The sequence below is a fragment of the Lontra canadensis genome, unplaced genomic scaffold (assembly GCF_010015895.1).
Source record: "Lontra canadensis isolate GAN:19392208 unplaced genomic scaffold, GSC_riverotter_1.0 scaffold98, whole genome shotgun sequence".
NCBI lineage: Eukaryota > Metazoa > Chordata > Mammalia > Carnivora > Mustelidae > Lontra > Lontra canadensis.
Genome location: NW_022631092.1, coordinates 4,136,343 through 4,164,333, shown reverse-complemented (window position 1 = coordinate 4,164,333; position 27,991 = coordinate 4,136,343).

Here is a 27,991-nt window from a genome sequence, read left to right as displayed (position 1 = left end):
GCTACAAGACAAAAGCCAAACAAGCTTGGCCTCACAGTAACCCTAGAACTTAAGGCTTCTGCTAACAACTGTCATACTCAAGTTCAATCAGAAGCTGATCCTTACTTAAGAGTGTTTAAAATACCATAGGACACACAGGGGCGGCCTAGAAGGTGTGTGTCTCTATTGTATACAGGCACTCTAGAGGGGAAAAAAGTGAATCTTGAAAAACAACTTCCAAGCTGAGGTGAAGACCAGAGGGCACTCCTACCAGGCACAATTTCTCTTCCTTCAGAAAGGACAGGAGCTACGGTCATGGGACGTGCCTGCAGGATGCTTGTTGTGCCACTAAGCAATTCTTGATGCTTCCAAAGACGCTACACTCTCAAACACGGTTTTTCCATTGTGTTGCTAATAAAAGACTTGGGTTTTTCAAATGGCTGGAAATTACAGAGACCTAAAAATCCTCCTGGATTTCACTTTATTAAAGAACAATACTGGGTTTGATCAAATAAATGCTACCAGGGAAGTGTCCTAATGCACTTTAAAAACATGGTCAGAGATAATAATTCCTCAATTCCTCTTACGGAAATTCAAGGAAGGTCGAAGACAGCCAGCCACTTTGAAAGCCCCTGCTCCAATTACCCAGTGAGCTTTGGAAAAGAAGCCCTCAGCTCTGCACAAAGGTTTACTATGGGGAGATACTCAGATAACCTTGACCGTCCTTTGGAGGCTGCAGTGCTCCAGAAGAGTCAACTCCTTAGGCAGTTTGCTTCTGTTTCTGACAAAGCAGCAGGTAAGAAAAACCCCCAGATTTTCACTGCAGCAAAACCGAAGAAACCCACACATCCCCAAACCATTTGTTTTATCTGAATTTAAGAGTTTAACGTATTCTGGGCACCTGGGTGACTCAGTGGGTTAAGCCTCTGCCTTCGGCACAGGTCATAATCCCAGGGTCCTGGGATTGAGCACCACATCAGGCTCTCTGCTCAGCGGGGAGCCTGCTTCCCCTTCTCTCTCTGTCTGCCTCTCTGCCTACTTGTGATCTCTCTCTCTCAAATAAATAAATAAAATCTTTAAAAAAAGAGAATTTAACATATTCTAACACTTGAAGCTTGTGGAAATGTCTCTCTCAATCCGAATGAAGCTGTTATTTTTCTCAATATGAGTATATCCTTTCACAACTGATGAAAATGTCTGAGAAGTGTCCACTGAAACATTAGAGCAGACCTAAGGTGGGCCTGGGGTTCCTACCTGGGGGTAGTAACCAAGGGGAACCACTCTGAGACCATGATAATACCCATATCAGGAAGTACATCACCCAACCATCTCTCCGTTTTTCGGAAGTCTGCTATTCCCATTACACACTAACGCACCACAGTTAACACAAGTTGAGGTATAAACTCCCACCAGATTTTAAGAAGGACGTAGAAGATTTTTTGGTGAAACGTATTTACTATGGAATGAGAACATAAGTAGGTGACAAAAACCTTATTATTATTAATTTAAGTAGCCAGGGGAAAAAACCTGAACTATTTTAACTTTTGTAAAGACAACAATGTTGAATTCAGAAATCACAGAGTAAAAGCTGCCAGTTTCCCTTCCTCTCCAACTCCCATTTCTGACTCTCTGCAGTAGAACAATGGAGAAAAAACCAGGGAGGAAAAACCACAGGGTCTAATTGTGATAAATCCAAATATCCCTACAAAGAGCAGGTCTTCTAGGCACAAGCATCTGAGCGACGCTCCCTTCCCCCACAGGACTCTGTGACTCACCCACCAACTCACCTTCTTCCACTTCGAAGTTAGTAGTAAATCTTGCTTTTGAGTCCAACTTGAGGTATTCTCTCAGAACCTAGATTAAAATAATTATGAACTTTAGTATAATAAGGCTATTTTCGAATTCTGAAACACATACAATTATACCTCACAATACTAAGGGGGGGAAATCACTGTTATAAATCACAGTTACGATTGTAAACGTGAAAGGATAAACTCTACCTCTAAAACCCTCTTTAATTGGTCATCTCTTCATGCGTAGTGCAACGCACACTTAAAAGAAAGCCAACCAACAGCCACTCCCACTTCAACAAATTCTTCAACCCAGTTATTCAATCTCCAGGCAGACTGCTGATCTAGGGCCTCAGCCCTATCTTCTGTTCAGGAAGTCTGAGGAGAAACTCAGGAACCTGAGTGTGTATGAAGGCCCCCAACAAAGTGATTTTTGATGTGATCAGCCTGTCCCATGCCTATGGGAACCACTGCTCCAAACCAGTGGTTCTCAAAAGGGGGTGACTTTATACCCCAGGGGATATCTTGCAATGTCTGGAAATATTTTTGGTTGTCACAACAGGGGGAGGAGGTATGCTACCAGCCTTTAATGGGTAGAAGCCAGGGATGTTGCTAACCCATCCTACATAGCACTAGGACAGCCCTCCACTGCAAAGAATGGTCCAGCCCCTAAAGTCAGCAGTGGTGAGGTTGAGAGACCCTGTTCCAAAGCAAACAACTATTCTGATCACTTGGAAATTTTACAGTTCTCACAGTGGTCATTTCAGATAGGCTATAAGCTCCCACTACAGATACGAACATTTCCTATGACTGGTAAAGCTTATTGTTACTTAAAGGAGTATACATGTTTGCCTCATATTAATAATATGCAGTATATGTACTCATTCTAAAAACACTAAAGTAATCAGAGTATACATCCTTAAGAGCCTTCCAAGAAACTAATTTTTTGAAGTTCACTGAGGTGAAACACTATGTCAAACTATGTTAACCCCTCAAAACTTTGTTCCCAACCCTATAAAATGGGAGCTAAGAACAATGAATTGAAAAGAACCAGAACTTATTTTCCCTCACAGATATTCCCCTTTCCTAATAAGGACAAGAGGATGACATTCCTCTTCCCAGCCTGTCACCCTAGATAGTAGGACTCCCACCACTTATTCAGCCAAATCTATAGGCACTTCAAAATCCACTTTTGCTGCACTCAAAATGAGACTTCTGAGGGCCAGCCATGTCCCCACACAGAGCAGAACAGAGCTTGGTCAGACCCTGCTGCAGGTCACATGGTATAAATATCAGGAAGGAAACCATGGGGGAAAGAAACCTACGAAGTCAAGTACCCCAGATACTAACCCTTGCAGATTTCACATGATTGGTCTACACACGCACCCACAGAATAAGGACATAAGTACAGAAACCTGTAACACCCAAAACATATGTTTTGTTTGGTCAAGCTTAATTAACAAGCTATAACTGCCTAATTACATAATGAAGACATACCCGACAGCTGATGTGCTCCAGGAATCTAGCCGGGTACGTGAACAAACATGCAACGTTTAAGCTCAAATGAAAGGCTAGGCTACACGAACACACTTAGAAGATTCCATCAGAATGAACCCTTTCTGACTGGACATTTCCCTGATGTGGCATATGAGTTTATATTCTAATTATAGACTGATTTCTCCCTCTGAAGGCTCAGTGTGCAAAGCAACTAGTTAAATCGAACTCAAGCACAGCCCCCCAGGCAGTGAGCACCGGGGTGGGTGGCAGGCGCTGGTGGGCAGACTGGCATTCATATCCCGGAGCACTGCTGGGGGCGCTGGCGGGGGAGGCCGGATCTGGGTCAGAGGCGGTGTTCCCATCTGGAGCCCCTACCCCTGCTCCAGGAACCTCTGCAACCAGCCACATCATTAGGAAGCTTTACTGAGTCCTGTGCTCATCCAAGGGTAGGGCTAACATACGTTCTAGATTTGGAATGCCTGTGAAACCGGGTAGAGCCCATCACTCCTCCACTACAGAAAGAAAACCACTGGGGAAGGCAGCCTCAAACACAAGCGAAAACACTACCGATCTGGTCAAAGACTACTTCTTAATACCCATTAGGGGCTAAGAGAACAAAGGCGAGTCTTTTTGTTTTGTGAAGCAAAATAATTTCCAGGCCTTCCTTGTCTTTTTACAAGAAAGGAAGAAAGAAGAGAAGGCCTAAAAATTACTAGGGAGGCTCAGAAATATTAACACACAATATGACATCTACTTAACCCAACCTCCATTTTTCTAGATTTAAATCAGTCTTCAAATAAAAATTCATAATTAAATTTCAAAACATAAACACTTTATTTTTTTTTCCTCTCACCAGTAAAATATATTCTGTTCCAAAAAGGAAAGGTTGCTCAATTTCCTGTCAAAAGCAATCCAGAGGCCACCTACACTGTAAAAGCAGCAAGAAAAAAAAATAATAATAATAACAAAATGCTGAAGAAAAGCCTGTGTGTGTGGGTGTGTACTAAGTGCAATGTAACTACCGCTCTGGTTTTTTAAAAGCTTTTTTTTTTCCTTGATCATTCGGAGAAATATGAAAATTAGTGTAGCTGCTAAAGAGAAGTTTGTCCTCCAACCTACCTAAGGAAAACAAGGCCTATGATGGATTTTGGTTCCACCAGAGAGAGAGGAATGGGTGGACATTCAATGCCTGACCCATGAGTCTTCGTTCTCACAAGAAAGGGCAGATTCTACCAAACAGACAACTTACATGTCATGTTTTCAGAGACGGAAGACTGCTCTGACAATTAACCTTCTGCCCCTGGCTACCCCCTTTTGCCCCAAACCTCTGGGGGCTACCACTCACATAACCTGCCTAGATCATGGTTTAGTATAACATCGAATTCACCACTCTGCAATTCCCCTAACTCTATTTATTCTTTCTGAAACTCTATATTCTAAGATAGCAATCAACCAGCCCAACACTTTTTATTAAAAGCCTACTGAAATATATTCAATGCAAAGGTAGATACAGTGTAGTGGGAAAAAAAGAAAGAGAGAGAGAGAGAGAAAGAGAAGGAAAGATTGAATAGCTCACTAGCAAACTGAAGATAAAAGAACAGAACATACAAAGTCAAAGTTAAATACAGTATTATCACTGAATTGTAAGAGTAAAGGCCCTATTTCTATAAATCATACTTTCCATGAGAAGGAGTTCGTCATAATAAATAATGAGCAGGGAAAAGAACATCGTAATGATGGTAAATACTTTTTTTAACTTTTACTTTATTTTATTTTATTTTACTTTACTATTTTATTTTAGTTTAGTTTAGTTGGCTCCGCACCCAACATGGAGCCCAACGTGGGGACTAAACTCACAGCCCTGACATCAAAACTTGAGCTGAGATCGAGAGCCAGATACTTAATAGACTGAACCACCCAAGTGCTCCATGAAATGAAGGCAAATACTCTAAAACCAGCACACCATAAGACAAACCGAGATGGGGCAGAAAGCCTACTCTATGGGGCAGCAGCACAACAAGACAGCATGAGAAAGCAAACCTCTTGAAGCTTACAAATGATCTGTCCGATAAGCTAACAATTAACTACTACATCAACTAACAAGAGAGGCTTCTTGTTCTATTTTGCTTAATAATCTCAGATCGACAGACCAAAAAAAAAAAAAAAAAAAAAAAAGCAAGACTAGTTAGTACAAGTAACATCATTTCTCAGAACCACTTGAGAGTAAGTAGCCAACATGAGAGCCTATCACCCCTCCAGAGTTTAGACAAATAAGGGCATTCTACAAAACTGTCATTGTGGCCATGAAAATCATCAGAATTACACGGTACCATCATCTAATCCACAGACCGGATCTTATACTCTCCAATTACCCCAGTAACGTCCATATTAGAAGGACCCAATCCATCCAGGATCTCACACTGCACTTAGTTTTCACATCTCATTAGTGTATTTCAATCCAGAATTCCTCACTTTCCATGACTTTCATGACCTTGAAAACTGTGAAGATTCCAGACAAGTTCAGTAGCATGTTCCTTAACCTGGGTTTGTCTGATGCTTTCTTATGATGCGTCTCCAGTTATGAATTTTCAGCAGAAATGCCAAAAAAGAGAGCTGCCTCGCTGTATCCTACCAGGTGGCACTACTTTCCCCTTTTTCCATTACTGGTAACGGCAATTTCTATGCCTTGATTTTAGGGGGGGGACTCTGTCAGATTTCCACTACAAAGTTACTCTTTCTATTTTGTAATTTATAAGTACTTTGTGATACGATACTTTCAGACTATATAAATATCCTACCAACCAACATTTGTGTCCAATGATAATTCTTGGCCAAATTAATTATTTTATAATGGCTGCCAAAAAGCGATTTCTAGTCTAAGAACTCCTACCATTCTAGAAGGGGGAAAAAATGGCATTTAGAAATGAAGATCTGGGTGTGCTTATCGCAACTGGGTTACTGCTGCTCCTAGCCAGGAGAAGAGAGGAGCACACACAGATGGACAAACACGCCCTTCTTTATTTCTTTCAATATCTATGTATATTGCAGACCAGGAGTTCATAGAGATGCCCTGAATTCCTGCCCAACTATGAGGTCTTTCTAGCTCTCCTCTTTCCCTTCTCTATAACAGCAATAAACGTGGCTCTCTTTTTTTTTAATTTTATCCATCTATATGACAGACAGAGATCCCAAGTAGGCAGAGAGGCAGGCAGAGAGAGAGAGAAGGAAGCAGGCTCCCCGCTGAGCAGAGAGCCCAACGCAGGGCTCAATCCCAGCACCCTGGGACCATGACCTGAGCTGAAGGCAGAAGCTTAACCCACTGAGCCACCCAGGTGCCCCTAAACGTGGCTCTCTTAACCTCACTTTTCCTTCTTGGACTCAGCCTTCATGTCACCTAATGCTACCCCAACCTCTGATCTAGTATCAGAAAAAGTCTACTCTCTCTAACTAGAGGACCAGAGTAAGGGAGAAACCCAGAGAGACAAAAATGTTATTTAGAAACTGTACAGGATGCCATTTTTGCAGAGCCCAAATAGGCAGAGCTAAAAATATACTGTTTACAGATACACTCATTTTTAAAAGCAAAGGAATGCTGAACGTAAAATTCAGGACAGTAGTTACCGCCAGAGGAAGACAGAAGAATAGAATTATAGGGGAACACACAACTTCAAAATACTTGATTGTGTTCTAGTTCTTAGTGAGACTCTACAAGCCCTAAATACAAGTTCCCTGGCATACACAACTATGCCTCACTAAACCACCAGGAGATCATCAGCAGTCACAAATTTATATTTAAGATCTGAGGTCTAGAAAGGTTACATGTGTTGCCTGAGGTCACACAACTAACAAGCAGGAGCTCAGACACAAACCAGGTGGACCTCTGTCTACTGTGCCCTTAGCTATTCCTCAGATGGAAGAAAGATGGGCAGGAGAGAGAAGCTATGGTTCTAAGGCTAATATTCCTGTGCCTCTAAACCATTTCCAGACTGGTTTTTAGGGTACAGGCAAGTCTAGGCCCAAAACTGGTGGGGGGCCGGGGAGGTAAAAATCTTCCTAAGGGCAGGGACGGGGGAGAAGCACAACTCTGGGCCATACTGAGATTGAAAGAACAATATAAACAATCCTTTAGAGAGCGTTTCTAGCACATTCCATAGGCTACAAATTCTGGCTCAAGTAAGTCACTAAATAAAATCTCCTCTCAGAAGACTCTGGCAAAATCTTATTACTAATAGTTTTGTTTTGTTTTGAAATCGAGAAATTAGGGAGAGAAGACCAGGGCTCACCCGGGCAAAGCCTAAATAGGGAGAGATTATTCATCACCTAGCACATTGCATGAAACATGAAATGAGTGACAAAATGGTGAGCCCTTTTAAAGAATTTGTATAATGGGGTACTGAGGCAGAGCAACAGTACTTCTCTGAAGGAAAGATGGAACATCCTGGGAAGCTTAAATCCCATTCTGCCACCTGGCTGTGGTTTAAAATTACTAAAACCCAAAAAAGATGGATCTCCATAAGAAGGAAAGAAAAAAACATGTTAATCTTCTCAAAAAATCAGATGTAACAGCATTCTAACCGCACTTCTGGTAGAATTATCTCCAGAGACTATTAGTGATTAATAACAACTCACACAACCCAGAAAAGTCTCATGACCAGCACTAACGATTTTGTGATCTCAGTTCAAGCTTTCTCTGTCGTTACATGGAATATGTTCTCCCACTGTTGACTTGCAAGGAGTGGAGTATACATTGAAATCAGCAGAATTTTTGGCCTAGCCTCCTTCCCAACTCCCTCAAAAACCTGTTAATAAATTCTATCTTCCCTTTCCTTTTCTTTCCAAAGAGCAAAAATCTAGACCTAGCCCAAAGACTAAAGAAAACACCACAGAACAAAAGAAAACAAAGGACGTGTACAAGATAGTACAAAAATAATTCAAAACTCATGCAGACCTTGTGCTGGATCCCAAAACTGTCTATAACACATAAAAGTTAAGAAATGCAAAATGGTCCTGTAAAGACAATAATCGCATGAGGAGCACACAAAAGGATAAATCTTATTAGATTAAAAAAAGAAAACCATTTAACGGGACTCTGCAGGGGCAGGGCTTCCGAGCGCCCCCCCCCCCCCCCCCCCCCCCCCCGCTGCCAGCTTTTTAGTTACTTTCTTTATGAAAAGCAATCAGGAGCTGTTGAAATCAGCATCTGGTATTAGAAAGACAGGAAGTTATTCTGAGGTGTTTCTAGATGAAAATGATAAAAAGAATAAATTAATCCATAGGTACCCTTTTCTTATACCTTACTTCATTAATTACCCTTGAGAATTTAGGGACAACAGCCCAACTTTAAAAGAAATTTAGAATCTAGAGGCGCCTGGGTGGCTCAGCTAGTTGAGCATCTGACTTGATTTCAGGCTTAGGTCATGATCTCGGTGTCTTGAGATGGAGCCCGATGGCAGGCTCTGGGCTCAGCGGGGAGTCTGTCTCTCTCCCTCTGCCCAGCCCCGCTCATGCACACTCTTTCTCTAAAGTAAATAAATCTTTTTTAAAAAATTTAAAGAAATTTAGATTCTAAAAAATATGAAAAAAAGGTATTACTCCTTTAACGTTGGAAAGGGGAAAACCCTGAAACATATTAAAGAGTTTAATGAATTGCGGGCAAAAATCAATATGGCTATTTAATAAATAAATCCTCCCCAGCTAATCTAATTTAGTGATATTGAGATAACCCCCTTAACAAGGGACAGCAGGACTTGAATTTCTAAACATTAATGGATCTGACAGCTCATGAAGACACAAGAAAAATGTTCTTCCCCTGGAAAGTACATACAATGCATACAAGGGTCCTTTGATCCCAACTCATACAAACTACTACTCTTCCTTTCCCTGAAATTCTAAACACAAAAGTTAGAAATAAGTCCTTTTACAAGCTAATTACCTTCATTTTGAGGCTTCTCCAACTCAAAGTCACTTCTTTTTTTTTTTTTTTAAGATTTTATGTATTTACTTGACAGAGAGAGAGAGAGATCACAAGTAGGCAGAGAGGCAGGCAGAGAGAGAGGGGGAAGCAGGCTCCCTGCTGAGCAGAGAGCCGGATGCAGGGCTCGATCCCAGAACCCTGGGATCACGACCAGAGCCGAAGGCAGATGCTTAACCCACTGAGCCACCCAGGCGCCCCTCAAAGTCACTTCTATCTATCCATTTGCTTGAGCCCAAACCTAAGATTGATGGAAGAAAGGAATAGTCATTCTTTTCTTCCACAGCCTGCATCCATTCTGCCAAGACCTATAAATTCCACCTCCTGAAGAGCACCCTGAATCCTTCTCTCCTCTCCACTGGCGACACACTGGTCCAAGCCACTATTATCTCTCAACTAGACAACTGCCCCAGATTCCTCATTAATTTCTACCCATGATCATTTTCCACAGAGTAGTCAGAAATGACTTTTTAAAAGGTCAAACTACGTATCTTTATTCCCCTGCTGAAAACCGATCAGTGGCTTTCCATATCCTGAAATGTCAAGAAGTGTGAAAGGTATAAGATTTTACTCTAATTTCCAAGCTAATAAGTTAGACTGTCACAGGTGTATGGATACCGCTGAGGACATGAGACACGTGGGTCAGAAACAAAGGATTTCATTACTCACAGCAGGAGCAGTAAGTAGCCCAAGTATCGGCTTTTTTGGTGCCAGTCCCTTACGTCCCAATTCTTAAGAGTTAACACCTGCACAGCAGGGGGTTGTGTTACAGAAGAGTAACCCTGAACTTAATGAACCCAATGGGCAGTATGCCTGCCTGAATTTTATTCCAGAAGGAGACGTTGTCCTTATTATATAGACAGTAGTGTGACTGACTTTGCTCTGGAGGGTGTCTTCCAAGGCTGCTGACTATATAAATCATCCTTAAAAAGACAGTCTAGAACAAATATTGTCAGTCGGAAACACAGGACACATGAAAAATTGTCTCCCAACATTAGAATAAAAGCCAAATTTCTTACTATGGTCTACGAGGCCCTATATAATTGGTCTCCTTCTCTTCAATTTCATGTTGAACTCCTGTCTCTTCAGCTTACTATGCTCTAGCTCCACCGCCATCTTTGGTGTCCTCAAATAAGTCAAGTTCTTTCCTGACTCAGGACCTCTGCATATGCTGTCCTTTTGTCTGAAATGCTCTTTCTCTGGCTCAGAGGTCACTTCCTCAGAAAAACCTTCTGTAGTCAATCTAACTATGTGAGACTCTATTCCCATTTTATCACATTGCCCACTTACTCATTCAGTCGGCAAACATTTACTGGGCACCTACTATGTACCAATCATTATTATTGTAGGCACAATCATGACCTTATCTACTTTTTATTTATTAACAGTCCATCTTGAGGGTAGAAATCTTGTCTTTACATTCATCCACAAAGACCTAGAACTTAAAATTGTGCCCTCAAATAAACTGTTGGACACGAAGTACTAAAATGCTTCCACATCAATATGGGAAAAAGCATAGCACTGAGCAAAAAGCATAAAATTAGAAGCTAGAGGGCCTAAATTTAAACCCTGGGATCATCATCTAGTGACACCTGAGCAATTCTACTAAGTTCCCAGCAAAATGGAGAAAATTCCTCTCGTGCCTAACTCACAAGATTATTATGAGGATCAAATGACAGAATCTATTAGAAACCCCTGCAAATGCTAAACATTTAAAACCGGTAGCAAATCAATAGTTAATAGCCATGAGACAGTCGTTCAATCAGTAAGAATATCCTGGGGCCCTACTATGAGGGTAAGTATTAATGAAAATTAAAATGTATATCAAAATGTAAATTAAAAATGTATAACATAAAATGAGATTAGAATATAGTTAGTTCTTTAATAAAATTGAAGGAGAATACTTTTTCCCCTTTAAGTACCCTTTGGACATGCTTTAAAAACTTTCAGACAGGGGCGCCTGGGTGGCTCAGTGGGTTAAACCCTCTGCCTTCGGCTCAGGTCATGATCTCAGGGTCCTGGGATCAAGCCCCACATCGGGCTCTCTGCTCAGCAGGGAGCCTGCTTCCTCCTCTCTCTCACTGCCTGCCTCTCTGCCTACTTGTGATCTCTGTCAAATGAATAAGTAAAATCTTAAAAAAAAAACAAAAACTTTTCAGACAAAAAGTGAGTCTCCTTTACCAGCTCCTGATCCCAGGATATTAAAAGAATGTCTACTGGTTACTTTTTTTAAACAAGCCTTTCAAATACCAATTTAGAAAAAATTTAGACCATCTTTACACCCCTGAATGCCAATCCCCAACACAGAAATGTTTAGTTTTCTGGTAAAATTTATGAAGTTATTAATTTCGTCCCCTTTTACTGACTTCATCTAAACCCAAACGCAGTCTCTTCACTTTGAGGCGGAGTGTGTGTGTGTGTGTACGTGTGTGTATGTGTGTATCTCTACATTTGTGTGTGTGTGTGTGTGATTGCACGCACATGTGTGCAATAAAGAAAAAGTAAGCTCCAACTTACATTTTTTGTAAGGGCAGCTTCAGAGTCAATGCCCAGGGCTGCCAATAGGAGGAACCAGAGTAATCACACTGAGTTCCTACGCACAGGGCTGGCAGCCTGAGCACAAACCGGGACAGTCAACTCAAAAAAGCCACATACCTGGCAGGAGTTTACCAAGCAACCCATCATCTCCCATAACCCTACCATGCAATCACAGATAATTCACTAAAAGGGGTACCGCTGGGGCGCCCGGGTGGCTCAGTGGGTTAAGCGTCTGCCTTCAACTGGGTCAGGATCCCAGAATCCTGGGATCGAGCCCCGCATCGGGCTCTCTGCTCAGTGGGAAGCCTGCTTCTCTCTCTCCCCTGCTGCTGTGCCTGCTTGTGCTCTCTCACTCTGTCAAGTAAATAAATAAAATCTTTTAAAAAGGGGAGGATACTTTTTCCATGACGTAAAATGATGATGTATAAACTGATAAAAAGGAAGGGCTAGGCGACATTCATTACTAAGGAAATAGAGTGGAATGTAAGAACAGTATGATCAAGATTCTTTTCGTATGACTTTTCTCAAATTCAATGCACACACATATAAATACCCAACACAGGTTCCACATGATTGCAAGGAGGAATAAGGGGCGCCTGGATGGCTCAGTGGGTTAAGCCTCTGCCTTCGGCTCAGGTCATGATCTCAGGGTCCTGGGATTGAGCCCCGCATCGGGCTCTCTGCTCAGCAGGGAGCCTGCTTCTCCCTCCCCCTCTGCCTGCCTTTCTGCCTGCTTGTGATCTCTCTCTGTCAAATAAATAAATTAAATCTTTGAAAAAAAAAAGGAGGAATAATAATGTGAACTGTGCTCCTAAATAATAAAATCAGGAAGAAAATATGAAAACGAGGCAAAGTACATGGGAAAGCTCCTGGGAGCTAAGAAAGAGATGCAGGTTGAGAGGGATGGAGGCAGACGATCGACAACCTACATAGAGGCACAGGTCTCAGTACACACACACACACACACGCACACACACATACATAATTATATTTGGTAGTTTTTATTATACATTGAAAGTGTCTCAAAACTGCCTCCTTACATGTTATCTTAATGACGGCCACCTCCTCCCAGTTTGGGGACAGGGAGCAGCAGCGGACATAGTCACACTATTCACAAAGTCCTCAATAACCACCAGCTCTTGTATGATAACGAGTACAAATAAAATCAAGGACATCTGGAAGCTTCTACCTTGACTTAAATAGACCATGTCTAACCCTGTCTTTCAATTAAGTCAGGCCCCTTATTAACAGAGGCTCCTGGGTGGCTCAGTCTGTCCAGCATCTGCCTTCAGTTCGGGCTGTGATCTTGGCGTCCTGGGATCGAGTCCCTGCTGAGCAGGAAGCCTGCTTCTCCCTCTCCCTCTCCCTCTGCCTGCTGCTCCGCCTGCTTTGCTCTCTGTCAAATAAATAAATAAAATATTTTAAAATTATACATATGTTTATCAATGATAGTTACTACTACTTAGTAACGTAGTAAATCTGCTTAGTGTTTATTAATATTAAGTTAAAATGCACATGATAAACTGAGAACTATGTTAAAATGTTATAAATATTTTTCAGAAAAAAACTGGAAAGATAGATGTCAAAAAAAAAATTACACGAGTGATAGGATCACTGGCAAATATTTTTCTAATTTGTTTTCCTAGTTTCTCCTTAATTATGATATATGCCTTACATAAAGGTAAAACACATGTACACACAAAAACCTACACTTCAGTAGATTTTTTTTCCCTCTTTTCTCTGGAACCTATCAAAACTAAATTTCAACTAGAAAACGTGATGTAAGTTTAACATACCTCCAGAACTGAACAAATGGTGAACAACAATGTAAGCTATGCCACAGAATGATATCATAAGGACCTTGGTAGCATTAAGGAAAAATAAATAGCTTTTCGATTTTTCTATCATACTTACCCAAAAAAAGAAAGTAAGTAAAAGAGACAGGTATTCAGAATTCCATAAGTTGGATGAAATACTTGGAGGAAAATTATCAAAACCAACCAAGTTCACGCAATTCAAGAAAAACAGACCTGAAACTATAGTACAAAATCTTCACAGAAAAAAAGTCCGTTTTAGTGACCATCCAGGCGTTTGAGATAAGCAGTTAATCTGAAGAAATGACGGTGACTCTGAAATGTCATTTAAACTAAATAACCAGAATGTGAATGCCCACATTTAACCAAATTTACTTTTCAAAATATGTGCGCTTCTCATCTTGTTCACTGACCCCACATCACCTCCATAAAAACCTCTTCAGAAGCAGTTTAACCATATCCTGCAAGTGGGAGGTGTATAAATTTCATTTCCCTAATGGAAACCACCACTCAACTACTCACTGGGTAAAATGATAGAAATCCAGTATTAATTTTTGAAGTCATCAAATACTGTGCATTCCAAAAGAAGAAAACAGTGTGGTATTAGGAGGGAGAAAGGGGGAGCTTCAACTTCTTCAAAAATGTTTTATAATCTCAAACAAATATGGCAGAAGGTTAAGATTTGATGATGCTAGAAGGTATTATGTAATTCTCTATCCTTTCTAGTCTACTCAAAATATTTTTAAAGTAAACAGAGTAATAAGGTTTAATATCTGTAAGTCAACACAACACTCTTCCTCTTAGTATACTTATATTGATTAAAACACACACACACATACACACACACACATACCATCTCAATATCCTACCAGCCCAACCTGTGACATTTTACCACTCAAGGAAGCCACTGTTGAAATGAACACCAAACAACCCCTAATATTTAGTTTGTTTCTTTTGCAAAGCATGAATTCAGAAAAATTACCATACGATGGAACAAAAAAAATTTAAAATTCTTTATGCAATGATGCCAAACTAGTCATAAGTCCCGAGATGTTGTATCCATTTCAAAAATGAAAATAATAGGTTTACCTCTCAAAATAGCATACTTCCAGAACAGACAGTCCTAATCTCCCACAGGAAAGCATGGGCTCAAGACACCTTACAAAGTGTGCCACCTACTCTTCACACCAGAAAAGTCATTTTTGGTATTAAAGTGACAAGAGAATACATTAATGACAAGCTTGAGGCCTGAAAAAAGCAAACAGATCTGAGGAAAGTTGAGTAGTTAACTTTCCTCTCCCTGAAAGAACCAGAATCACATTCGTATGTGCTCCTGACCGCATGGGCAAAGGCACGGAGTGGAAACGGCTGTCATACACAGGAAACAGATGGGGGGGGATAATGCAACTAGATAATCAAGTGCCCCCCTTCCTGTCACTAGAATGTAAGAAGCATTCCGTTAATAACGAAACAAACTTGAAAAGCGGAAGTTCACCGCTGACGCAGGACTTGAACGCATGAAGGAACATGCTACTACAAGCACCACACGCTGGTTAGAGCTAAATGACAAAGATTCAGCTACGTGTTTCCTCACTCTCGACAATGACTGTGACACTTGCCACAGCCCCCACGACAGCCAAGACCCAGCTGCTCTACACCTGACCAACCAAGTACCCTGACTTGAGGTGCCATTACTTGCTCTATTCGAAGAACAAGTATTTAAGTAAATACACTTTCTTTTAAAGTTAATCCCAGTGTAGTTAACATATGGTGATACTAGTTTCAAGTGTACAGTACAGAGATTCACCAGTTCCATACACCGGCTCATCAAGGTAAGAGTAGTCCTGATCCCCATCACCTGTCTCACCTGTCCCTCCACACACCTGCCCTCCAGTAACCACCAGGTTGTTCTCTATAGCTAAGAGTCTATTTCTTAGTTTGCCTCTTTTTTTCCCTTTGCTTGTTTGTTTTATTAAATTCCACATGTGAGTAAGATCCTACGGTATTTGTCGCCTCTGATTGACTTTTCTTTTTAATATTTTATTTATTTATTTGACAGAGAGAGACGGTGAGAGAAAGAACACAAGCAGGGGGGAGTGGGAGAGGGAGAAGCAGGCCTCCTGCTGAGTAAAGAAGCCCAATGCGGGGCTCGATCCCAGAACCCCGGAATCATGACCTGAGCTGAAGGTAGACGACTGAGCCCACCCAGGCACCCCATCTCTCACTTAGCACTATACTCTCTAAATCCATCCACGTCGTGGCAAATGGCAGGATTTCATTCTTTTTTATGACTGAGGAACATTTCATTGTGTACATATACTTATTTATCCATTCATCAGTCGATGACTTCTGCCTCATATCTCGGCTACTGTAAATAATGCTGCAGTAAATGTAGGTGCATGTATCTTTTCAAATTTGTGTTTTCATATTCTCCAGGTAATACCCAGCAATGGAATCACTGGATCATATGCTGATTCTATTTTTAATTTATGAGGAAGCTCCATATTGTTTTCCAGAGTGGCTTGAAAACAGGCTGCCAGTTTGCATTCCCACAAACAGTGCATGAGGGTTCCTATTCCCACCGTCCTCGCCAACACTTGTTTGTGGTTTTGATTTCAGTCATTCTGACAAGTGTGAGGTGAGACCTCATTGTGGTTTTGATTTGCATTTCCCTGATGCCGAGTGATGTTGAGCATCTTTTCATGTGTCTCTCGGCCATCCGGATGTCTTCTTTGGAGAAATGTCTATGTCTTCTACGCATTTTTAATTGGATTATTTGGGGGGTTTTTGGTGTTGAGTTGTGTAAGTTTTTCATATATTTTGGATACTAACCTTTTATCGGGTATGTCGTTTACAAACATCTTCTCCCATTCGGTAGGTGTCTTTTAGTTTTATTGACTATTTCCTCTGCTGTATAATTCAAACACTTCTTAAAGAGCAACTGGGTAGAAGGCTCTGAGTTTCAAAAAGTTGCAGAGCTCCAAAGATCCCAATGGCAGACTTCCCCCTCAACAAGTTTACAACCCAATTCATGGTAAAGGACATGTAAATACAGCAATAATAACAGCCAAAGTGTTGGCCTGTACAACCTCAAGAAATGGCAAAAGGACGTAAAGCTTCTAAGATCAACTCAGTGGGATCAAGGAAGCGTAACAAGTAAGTTCCCAATGGGCAAAAAAGACAGAGGCAAAGCAACTGGCCGGGGGCGGGGGGGGGGAGATTAAAGACAGAAAAGGCTGTAATCCACATAGTGTGTGAGTAAACAAAGACTATAAACCACAGAGACACATTTTAAATATTAAACATATGAAGAAACACTTAAGCTCTAAAGACTGCGTGGAAATTTTCCCTAAGAGCCACCGGAGACAGACTGGCTTTCCAACTGATTCAGTGTCTCATCTAGCTTTGGCCTCAGAGCCAGGGAGCCAGATGCCTCCCTCAACACCATTGCTGGCATCCACGAACTTGTGTGGGATCGAACACCACGCGATGACAATCTCGTCATCCTCACAGTGTCAGTTATGGGTACAGGGCATGTCACTTGGAGTTGCTGTAGTGTGAATGCTCACCTTCAAGTACAGAGAAGCACTCAGAAGAACTCAGAATGACTTGCGATTCTATCAGGTCGCTGAATTATCAGGTTTTTTTTAATCTATGTTGCTGCTAATGCCTTATGAAGTTTCTGTTGTCTTCATTGTACAAGGTGAGGTAAGCTAGCAGAGTGAGCGAGTGTGTTTGGTTTTCCCTCCCAGCTTTACTGAAATCTAACTGACATAAAATTATATTAGCTTAAGGTGTACAATGTAATGATTTGATAGGTGTATATATTACAAAATGATCAGCACAATAATTTTAGTTAACACCCATCACCTCACACACCTACAAATATTTATTATTGCAAAAGAAAATGCAACACATCTAATGATGAATCTGAAAATGTAGTACTACAAAAATAGATCAGAACTTTCGAATAGTGCCTACATTGGAAAACAATAATCTTCAACAAATTAGTCTAAAGAACGAAAATTACATTTCAGTTCTTTAATTCCATTTAAGCCATAAGCCTTTCAAGAAAAAAAAGAAGTTAATCTATGTGAGAAGTTTTCACATCTTCTAAAGCACAGAAAGCAAACTCTGCTAGCTCAGATGGTAGAAATGCCTCATGAACACCCCTAAGTGAGGTATTCAAAAAAGATGAAATAGTGGCTTCCACATTTAAAAGCCTACCTGGACAAAAGAAAGGCTGAATACCGTACATGGCAAATATGTCAATCAAGCACCACTAACAACCAAATGCCAAGAGTGGTGAGAGTGGGCATCCTTGTCGTACCAAAGGAAACAGTTCATTGGCTGGAACCAACCGGAAAGGCAAGGAGAAGGTACTGGGGGGTTGGTGGTGGAAAGCTGGAACCACTCCACAAAGTTTTGAAACAACCTGCGAAGGAGCTTCAACTGCCCTGTAGGCAATGAGGAGCTAGAGAAGGTTCACGAGGGACCGTCACAATCAGAAACAAACATGCCTTGATGTATGTGTGCCCATACCACACACATGCACTCACATATTGTTTTTTCTTTCCCCCCCCAAAATCATCAACAGTAAAGTGGAAGAGAGCCCGAAAGAGGAAGGCACTGAATAAGGAATTCCTAGCAACAAGGTGTTGCAACTTCCTAGGTGAGAGATGACTGGGGCCGGAACTGGAAGAGAAGGATTAGAGAAATGAAGGAACTGAAAGAGACATGGACATAGAACTCACACCACCTGGAAAACAATTAGATGTGACAACTGGGAAAATGGAACTGCGGTCAAAATAAGAAATTGCACCACCACTAAATGAACAACCATGCTATTCTCAAAAAATAGTATTTTTATCAAAGTTACATTAAGTGATCTTTGAAGTTATTAGTATTTATCTTCGACACGCTCTGAAATCATCCATTAGCCACACAGAGACCAGTTTAAGAAACACTCAGCTCTAGAAGGGCATTTCGAAATGTGTCGGTCCAGTTCCACCTGAAAATCTGTAGGTAGTTTAAATTTATCAAAAGATAACAAGATATTGATGAAGTCCCAAAAGTTTATTTTCGCTTTTGTTTCCTTGGCCTTTGGAGACATATCTTGAAAGAAGTTGCTGTGGCTGATATCGAAGAGGTTACTGACTATGTTCTCCTCTAGGATTCTGATGGATTCTTGTCTCGCGTTGAGGTCTTTTATCCATTTTGAGTTTATTTTTGTGTACGGTGTAAGAGAATGGTCGAGTTTCATTCTTCTACATATAGCTGTCCAGTTTTCCCAGCACCATTTATTGAAGTGACTGTCTTTTTTCCACTGTATATTTTTTCCTGTTTTGTCGAAGATTATTTGACCATAGAGTTGAGGGTTCATATCTGGGCTCTCTACTCTGTTCCACTGGTCTATGTGTCTGTTTTTATGCCAGTACCATGCTGTCTTGGTGATCACAGCTTTGTAGTAAAGCTTGAAATCAGGTAATGTGATGCCCCCAGTTTTCTTTTTGTTTTTCAACATTTCCTTAGCGATTCAGGGTCTCTTCTGGTTCCAACAAATTTCTGGATTATTTGCTCCAGCTCTTTGAAAAATACCGGTGGAATTTTGATCGGAATGGCATTAAAAGTATAGATTGCTCTAGGCAGTATAGACATTTTAACAATGTTTATTCTTCCGATCCAAGAGCATGGAATGGTCTTGCATCTTTTTGTGTCTTCTTCAATTTCTTTCATGAGTGTTCTGTAGTTCCTCAAGTACAGATCCTTTATCTCCTTGGTTAGCTTTATTCCCAGGTATCTTATGGTTCTTGGTGCTATAGTAAATGGAATCGATTCTCTAATTTCCCTTTCTGTATTTTCATTGTTAGTGTATAAGAAAGCCACTGATTTCTGTACATTGACTTTGTATCCTGCCACGTTACTGAATTGCTGTATGAGTTCTAGTAGTTTGGGGGTGGAGTCTTTTGGGTTTTCCATATAAAGAATCATGTCATCTGTGAAGAGAGAGAGTTTGACTTCTTCATTGCCAATTTGGATACCTTTTATTTCTCTTTGTTGTCTGATTGCTATTGCTAGGACTTCTAATACTATGTTGAACAAGAGTGGTGAGAGTGGGCATCCTTGTTGTAGCAAAGGAAACAGTCAAGAAAACAAAGAGGCAACCCACGGAATGGGAGAAGATATTTGCAAATGACAGTACAGACAAAAGGTTGATATCCAGGATCTATAAAGAACTCCTCAAACTCAACACACACAAAACAGATAATCATATCAAAAAATGGGCAGAATATATGAACAGACACTTCTTCAATGAAGACATACAAATGGCTATCAGACACATGAAAAAATGTTCATCATCACTAGCCATCAGGGAGATGCAAATTAAAACCACATTGAGATACCACCTTACACCAGTTAGAATGGCCAAAATTAGCAAGACAGGAAACAACATGTGTTGGAGGGGATTGTGGAGAAAGGGGAACCCTCTTACACTGTTGGTGGGAATGCAAGTTGGGGCAGCCACTTTGGAGAACAGTGTGGAGATTCCTCAAGAAATTAAAAATAGAGCTTCCCTATGACCCTGCAATTGCACTACTGGGTATTTACCCCAAAGCTACAGATGTAGTGAAAAGAAGGGCCTCTTGTACCCCAATGTTTAGAGCAGCAATGGCCACGGTCACCAAACTGTGGAAAGAACCAAGATGCCCTTCAACGGATGAATGGATAAGGAAGATGTGGTCCATATACACTATGGAGTATTATGCCTCCATCAGAAAGGATGAATACCCAACTTTTGTAGCAACATGGACGGGACTGGAAGAGATTATGCTGAGTGAAATAAGTCAAGCAGAGAGGGTCAATTATCATATGGTTTCACTTATTTGTGGAGCATAACAAATAGCATGGAGGACAAGGGGAGTTAGAGAGGAGAAGGGAGTTGGGGGAAATTGGAAGGGGAGGTGAACCATGAGAGACTATGGACTCTGAAAAACAATCTGAGGGGTTTGAAGCGGCTGGGGGTGGGAGGTTGGGGGAACCAGGTGGTGGGTATTAGAGAGGGCACGGATTGCATGGAGCACTGGGTGTGGTGCAAAAACAAGGAATACTGTTATACTGAAAATTAAAAAAAAAATTTAAAAAGATACAAGTTAATCTACAAAAAAATCCCAAAAATAGAACCAACTCAAGATTCTCCACAACGTGTAACATTTGTTCAATGAATTTCATAATAGGATCTAACCTCATGCTCTTAATGAGTTTCAGCGCTAACTCGTTACCTCACACAGTAAAATATAATAAACCTTTTAAAATGACAGACAACATATGGTAAATTATTAACAAGACACTGACAACAATTTAGTATACATAAACAGGGGTGCCTGGGTGGCTCAGTGGGTTAAGCCTCTGCCTTTGGCTCAGGTCATGATCCCAGGGTCCTGGGATGGAGACCTGCATCAGGCTCCCTGCTCAGTGGGGAGCTGCTTCTCCCTCTGCCCTCCCAACTTGTGCACCCATGCTCGCTCACTCACTCTCTCAAATAAATAAACATTCTAAATAAAGCATATATACAATGTAGTTAAGATTAATGCCTATACAAGAACAAAAATGATTTAACATTTTAGAAAAAAATTAGACCATTTTTATAATATCACCCTCTTTTTCCAGCTTTGAGGTATAATCAACTAATAAAATTGGGTGCCTGGGTGGCTCAGTCAGTTAAGAACCCGACCCTTGGTTTTAGTTCAGGTCAAGATCTCATGGGTCATGAAATGGAGCCCCATGTCAGACTCCACACTCGGCAAGGAGTTTGCTCAAGATTCTCTCTCCCTCTACTTTTGCACCTTCCCCCACCCACACGCTCGCACTCTTTCTCTCTCTCTCTCTCTCTAATAAGTAAATAAATAAATCTTTAAAAATTTTTAAGATATTTACAGTGTACAACAGATGATTTGATATATGTATATGCTATGAAATGATTCCTTCCATCTAATTAACAAAAACATCACATATTTACCTTTAAAAAAACAAACTTTTCAATTGAACAATACACTGTTAATCAATTACAGCCACCTTGTTATACATTAACCCTCAGAACTTATTTGTCTCATAACTGAAAGTTTACGTCCCATACTACCTTCCTAATACTCAAAATCAGAGTAACTGACCACTTAGATGAAATCTCTTTGTGGACCATGCTGGTCTCTAAAGATTAACAGACTGATCTTGAACTGAGAAGAACACACAAACCCAGGTCAACAATTCAAAGTACAACCATAAATGAACAAACAAGAGACAATATTTGGCCAGGCACATAAAAATTAGGTAAAAAGAAGCGGGGTAAAAAAAAAACCACCATGTTTGTTGAGGGCCTCCTAGAAGTCTGACATGGCTCACCAGACACTCTCTTCCACCACATACTCACTGTAAAATGAGTCTTTCGATAAGCGGGTATAAGCCACATGAAGGCAGAGAGAGCTTGGTAACCAGATTTCTGCAGGTTCTCAAACCGCACCTGGCACACAATAAGTACTCAATAAATGTCTGTTAGATGCATGGACGAATGTATGCATGGCTAGATGGCTGGTGGATGAATGAACGGCTATTTTTAGTAATAATGGTGGTCTAGCTCATATATACCAAAAGTGACCCTGGCCACTTAGGAGAAAAGGAGCAAGAAATGTGCTCCAAGTCACTGTATTCCCTTCCCCAAACACAGGTTGTCACAGCAGAATGAATAAAGCATGGTCTCCACCATCAGACCTGGATGGGAAGCAAAGTTTCAGATCTACCTTTAGTGGACAAGTTACTACTCTATGACTGAAATGCACAGACTAAATCTCTAATCTTGAAGTTGTAAAAAGGCTTAACTGAAATAACATATGTAGAGTACATAGCAAACGCCTGGCACATAATTAGTACTTAATCAATATAAATCTCTCCACACATTGGGCCCAGGGAAATGACCCCGGTGCTCATACAGTCTGGGTCTTTGGGATCAAGTCCAAGGGTGGGGTCCCAGTGAAAGGAATCCTAGTTCAGTCCACAGCAGGACAGCTCTTGAGTCATTTTCAAATGTCAGTCAAAGGTCTGGCTCGTTATATCATGTTGGAGGGAATTAACAATCATAGCATGGGCCTACATAAAATTCGAAGAGGGTACTGGCCTCTGCCAGTGCAAGGAAATACAAAACAAAACAACTAGCACATGTTCTGTGACTGACAATTTCACACTTGCCAAAATTAGTATACTTTTCTTCACGATTATGTCAAATCTACTTTATTGACAATATCTGAAGCATACATTGATCCTTGAATAACATGGATTTAAGCTGCACGGATCCACTTATACATAGATTCTGTTCAATAAATACAAGTACTGTAGATGTATTTTCTCTTCCTTATGATTTTCTTATCAATATTCACTTTTCTCTAGCTTAGTTCATTGTAAAACAGTATGTAATACACGTAACATACAACAAGTGTTAATTGACTCTTTATGTTAACGGCAAGGCCAACTTGCTATTAGTAGTTAAGTTTTTGGGAAGTCAAATCTCATATTCAGATTTTCAACTGTGCAGGGGATCTGCACCCCTAACCCCGACATTGTTCAAGAGCCAACTGTATTTTTTTGATTTGATGAAATTATGGATCATCAAGGATTCTTTTCAAGAAAAATTTCCCAAGGCCCTATCCAGCTCCATCTCTAAGAAACCAATATTAGTGCACATTTGGTTATAATTATGCCCTTGTGTATTCTCTCTTTCATACTTCCATTAACATCGTATCATATGGTACATGATTATAAATTATATAAATTATAAAACATGACTAATATCCTCAAATTTTGTATCCATAATTGAATATGTAAAGCATTTTTTAAAGTTCTAATAGTTTTCTCTTGAGTTAGTAGCAAAATAAATTACAAAATTTGTATATTATCTTTCTAATTATTGCTTATCCATCAGGTAAAGTCCTCTTAATGAGTCAATGAGAAAATTACTTTAACTTTGGAAGGTGCTTTGAGTATATTATTCAACTACAGCATCAGGAATATGTAAGATGTTGGTTTTCTGCAACATGAATCTGCATCATTTAAATCAAACCTGAATCCAATATCATTAAATTTAAATATGCAGATGAATTGTTTGCTTTTGGACAAAGGTCATCTTAATCACTGCTGATTTTTTTGTTTGTTTGTTTGTTTATTTATTTGACAGAGATCACAGGTAGGCAGAGAGGCAGGGAGAGAGAGAGGGGGAAGCAGGCTCCCCGCTGAGCAGAGAGCCTGATACGGGGCTCCATCCCAGGGCCGAGATCATGACCTGAGCTGGATGTGGGGCTCCATCCTAGGACCCTGAGATCATGACCTGAGCCGAAGGCAGAGGCTTTAACCCACTGAGCCACCCAGGTGCCCCAATCACTGCTGATTTTAAATGAACATTTTACAAAGGATGTATATAGCTGGGGAGGTGAGAATAAGAGAACAAATTAGGATAGAGGGAGACAGTCACACCAGAGAAAGCCTCTCAAGTAAGAAAGTTCTTTCTTATAAACAAAAATTGAGGTATCAGTCATCTAGTCCAGAAAGTACACCAATGGGACAAGAGATTGATAGCACAAAATTCTAAGAACTTAAACCAATTTGCAAAATCTCTATCTACAAAGTAATAGTCCCTTACAGAAGGTTCCAGTGAATGAATCAACTTTTGGAAAGGAATATGATATAATTCTGTGAAGAGAGGAACTGAAGCTATTTAGAATAGCAGGGGAAGGCACACCCTGTTTTGATTAGAATCAGCCAGAAGCTATGAGAAAAAGGATCTGTGCCCAGTAGAACAAATCCCTGAAGAAATCTGGGACGGTATGTTGGCAGGAACAAAGCAAAAACTTGGGCAGCAAATTCTAGGCTTCACCCATAGGAGCACCAGCAACTCCATCCACCCCTGCCAGCCTTGACGCCACTGACGTACCAGGAAGCTTTCCGGAGATCGTAATGCAGGCTTCCCTTGCTACTCGAAAGAAGAGTACTCCTAGGAAACGTTTTGTAAGCCGGAACAGCATAAAGCAAAAAAGCAATTATCATTTCATAAAAGCGAAATAGAAATCCTCTTTGGATTTCTATCGGTTAGCGAAAACAGGTACTAACACAGGTCTTTTGTGAGAGTGAAGTGGCAGAAAGCGCACTTTGCCTTAGTGGAAGAAACCGATCCAGCCCTGGTAATCTATCACCTGGGAACCGGATTCTCTTATCGTGGTATAAAATACCTGTCTCCTTGGAAATACAATTCTCATTGTTAACAAGTGATTTTCCAGCAGACATCAACATTCGGGAATTTCTGTTTAAGCGCATCAGATTTCCCAAGGTCTGATCAACCCCGAAACCAGACCACTGGTGCTGATGAACCACCAAGCTCCTTTGAAAGCAATTTCTACACACAAGAGCACAGTCAGTTATAAATCAGCTTTTGCAAACTATGTGCTGTACATCGTTTTAGAACAGAACATGTTCCTGAGTTGCCCACAATATACATTCAATTTTACTGGTAACACATCTTAGTACAGACTTACTTCACTCCCAAATGCTAATGTCATCTTTCTGTAAATGTCTATTACTTCATCACAATTACCAAAAAGAATGACAATTTTCAATTTTCTCTTAGCCTCGTTTTTTAGTCCTAATGAAGCATGTCTGGTATGTTCACCATTGGTGTCTTTGCCATAAACATCTTTGCGGCTGCAAACATTTTCACATCTTCACCTTGTAACTAACTGACCTTACGGCAATTTCCATAAAAGATAAAATAACTGGTTGACAGTTTGGTTTCATTTAAGATGAAACAGCTTGGGGCGCCTGGGTGGCTCAGTCGGTTAAGTGGCTTCCTTCAGTTCAGGTCATGATCCCAGGGTCTTGGGATCGAGCCCCACGTCATGCTCTCTGGTCAGTGGGAGTGTGTTTCTCCCTCTCCCGGCTGCCCCACCCCCACTTGTATTCCCTCTCTCTCTCTCTCAAATAAATAAATAAAATCTTTAAACAAACAGACAAATAAATAAATAAGATAAAACAACTTGTTAACAATTTGGTTTCATTTCTCCATTTAAGAATTAATCCCTTCTGACACAGTTAATGTATTGAAAGCTAGTTATCAGTTTGGTTTCATTTCTCCGTTGACAAAGTTCCCATTTTTTATTATCTAAATGTTACCCAGCCTTCCTAATGGTCTATACACCAGAAGCCACCGTGGTCTTAAAATAGTGGATGATGACTACATATAACGATGTGACAGAAAATACGGTGACAGAGCTTACAAGAGGGGTCAAGTGAGAGCACCATGCCAGACTGTATACCGCACTATACTAGAAAATGACAACACACCATTTACAACAATAACAAAGCCCAGCTGATTACAGTATTACATCAGCATTCCTTCCCTGTTTCCCGTACAACTCTGGGCTGTCTATTAAGGGGCATATGACAATGTGCCAAGAATGAACAACAGGGTAGAAGACTCTCACAGTGCAATACGAAACTCAGGTACAAATACAGCATCCTAGTGTTTGGAAAACTGATACCTCTTAATGGGGAAGAAATTAATAATGAATTTTATCAAGTTTTTCATGTTTCATTATGACCTTATTAACATCCCTCTTCTTTCATTATTTTATCTCTTATGACAAAACTACCTTATAACCAATGAGTGACACAGCAAAAATGTTTGTGGCAAAACTACCTAGAAACCTGATTAAGATGTGGTTCTTCTTTAAAAAAAGAAAAAAAAATGTGATTCTTCTTGAAAATATGATTTAAAAAATTGACAACCTTCTTTGATCATTTTTTAATTTAAAAAGTTTTTTTATTTGAGTATAGTTGACACATAATGCTACATTATTTTCAGGTCAATTTGATAACTCTGAAGAAGTTTTAAAAGGTCACCCAAAATACAAAGTGGTCTTACATTAACTAGGAACACCTCGCCATATAATGACGCCCTCTCTGTTGGCATCTTTAATAGAGGATCCAAGAAAACTCTACCCCTGACCATCTAAAGGTATTAATCGGCCAATCAAAAAGCTCAGCTATTTATCTCACAGAGGTTAAGTGCCAAAGCCACAATAAGGTGTCAGTACAGTAAAGCAAATGTGAATTAAATTCATTTCCTCATGGGGCACCTGGGTGGCACAGTCGTTTCAACTTAGTTTCAACTAAGATTGTGAGACTGAGCCCAGTGCTGGGCTCTGTGCTCAGTGAGGGGTCTGCCTGTGATTCTCTCTTCCTCTCCCTCAACCCCCCCATCCCCCATGCACACATGCTCTCTCTTAAATAAATAAATAAATAAATAAATAATAAGATTCATTCATTCACATGTTATTGAATACTCTGGATATGCCATTTATAGAGTGCCTTTCAGGCACTGAAAAGTCAAACAGAATACATAATCCCAATACTTTACAATCCAAAGGAGCAAACTAAGCAACTAAATAAAAAATTTCAGTAATACTATAATAGAGGTATGTGTTATAAAGTAAATCTAGGAAGCCAGAAAAACTCTACAGATGGTAACTTTTAAGCAAGTCCTAAAAAAGAAATTTAAAAATTTTTATTTAGCAAGAGAGAGGAGTGTTTAAGAAAGAAAAAAAAGAAAGAAGGAAAGATACCAGTAAGGGCACCAAAGGACAAGAAGTCACCTTACGCAAGAAATTTCCCCATCACTGGAACAAATAAGGCTTGGTGACAGAGTAAGAGGAGAGGAGTGAGAGGAAGCAAGATGACCTTCTGCCCAGGTCGACGCCTTCAGACTTCCTCCTATGTGTTACAAGAATTCCTACAGTGCTTGCCTGCAAGAGCTTGTCCTCAGGAGATACCAATCACTGGGGGTCACAGCTTTCCCTCACGTCCTTCTGAAAAGGACAGATGGGAGGGGTCGCCGTGCAGGGAGATGGCTAGACACTCTTCCTCTCCATCTAAATTTACACAGGCTGACAGCAACCCTCAGGGTCCTCTTGGTACCCACCAGACACTGAATGGCTTCAGATCATCTTAAAAGTGTGGAGTCTTAGAACGGAAAGGGAACTAGCAGAACAGTCTCACTTCCCATCAACTACCAGAATCCCTTCTATACACCCTGATAAATGGCTCCATATTGGACAACAACTAAAACATCCTCCCTGTATCCTCTCTTCCTCAGAAGCACTTACTACCGTTTTCCTAACCGGGCCTCATTTGAAATCCTTTCTAATATCTTCTCCAACGTGGGCCCTTCCTTATAATGTACTCTTGTTGGTCAGAGCTGAGCCCAAAGAAGCCCAGGGCCCTCCAACTACAGCAGAGCACTGAACCACATCAGGTTCTTTGTGTGGACAGAGTATCTCTCGGTTGCACAGACCTTTATAAAAGTGCAAGTC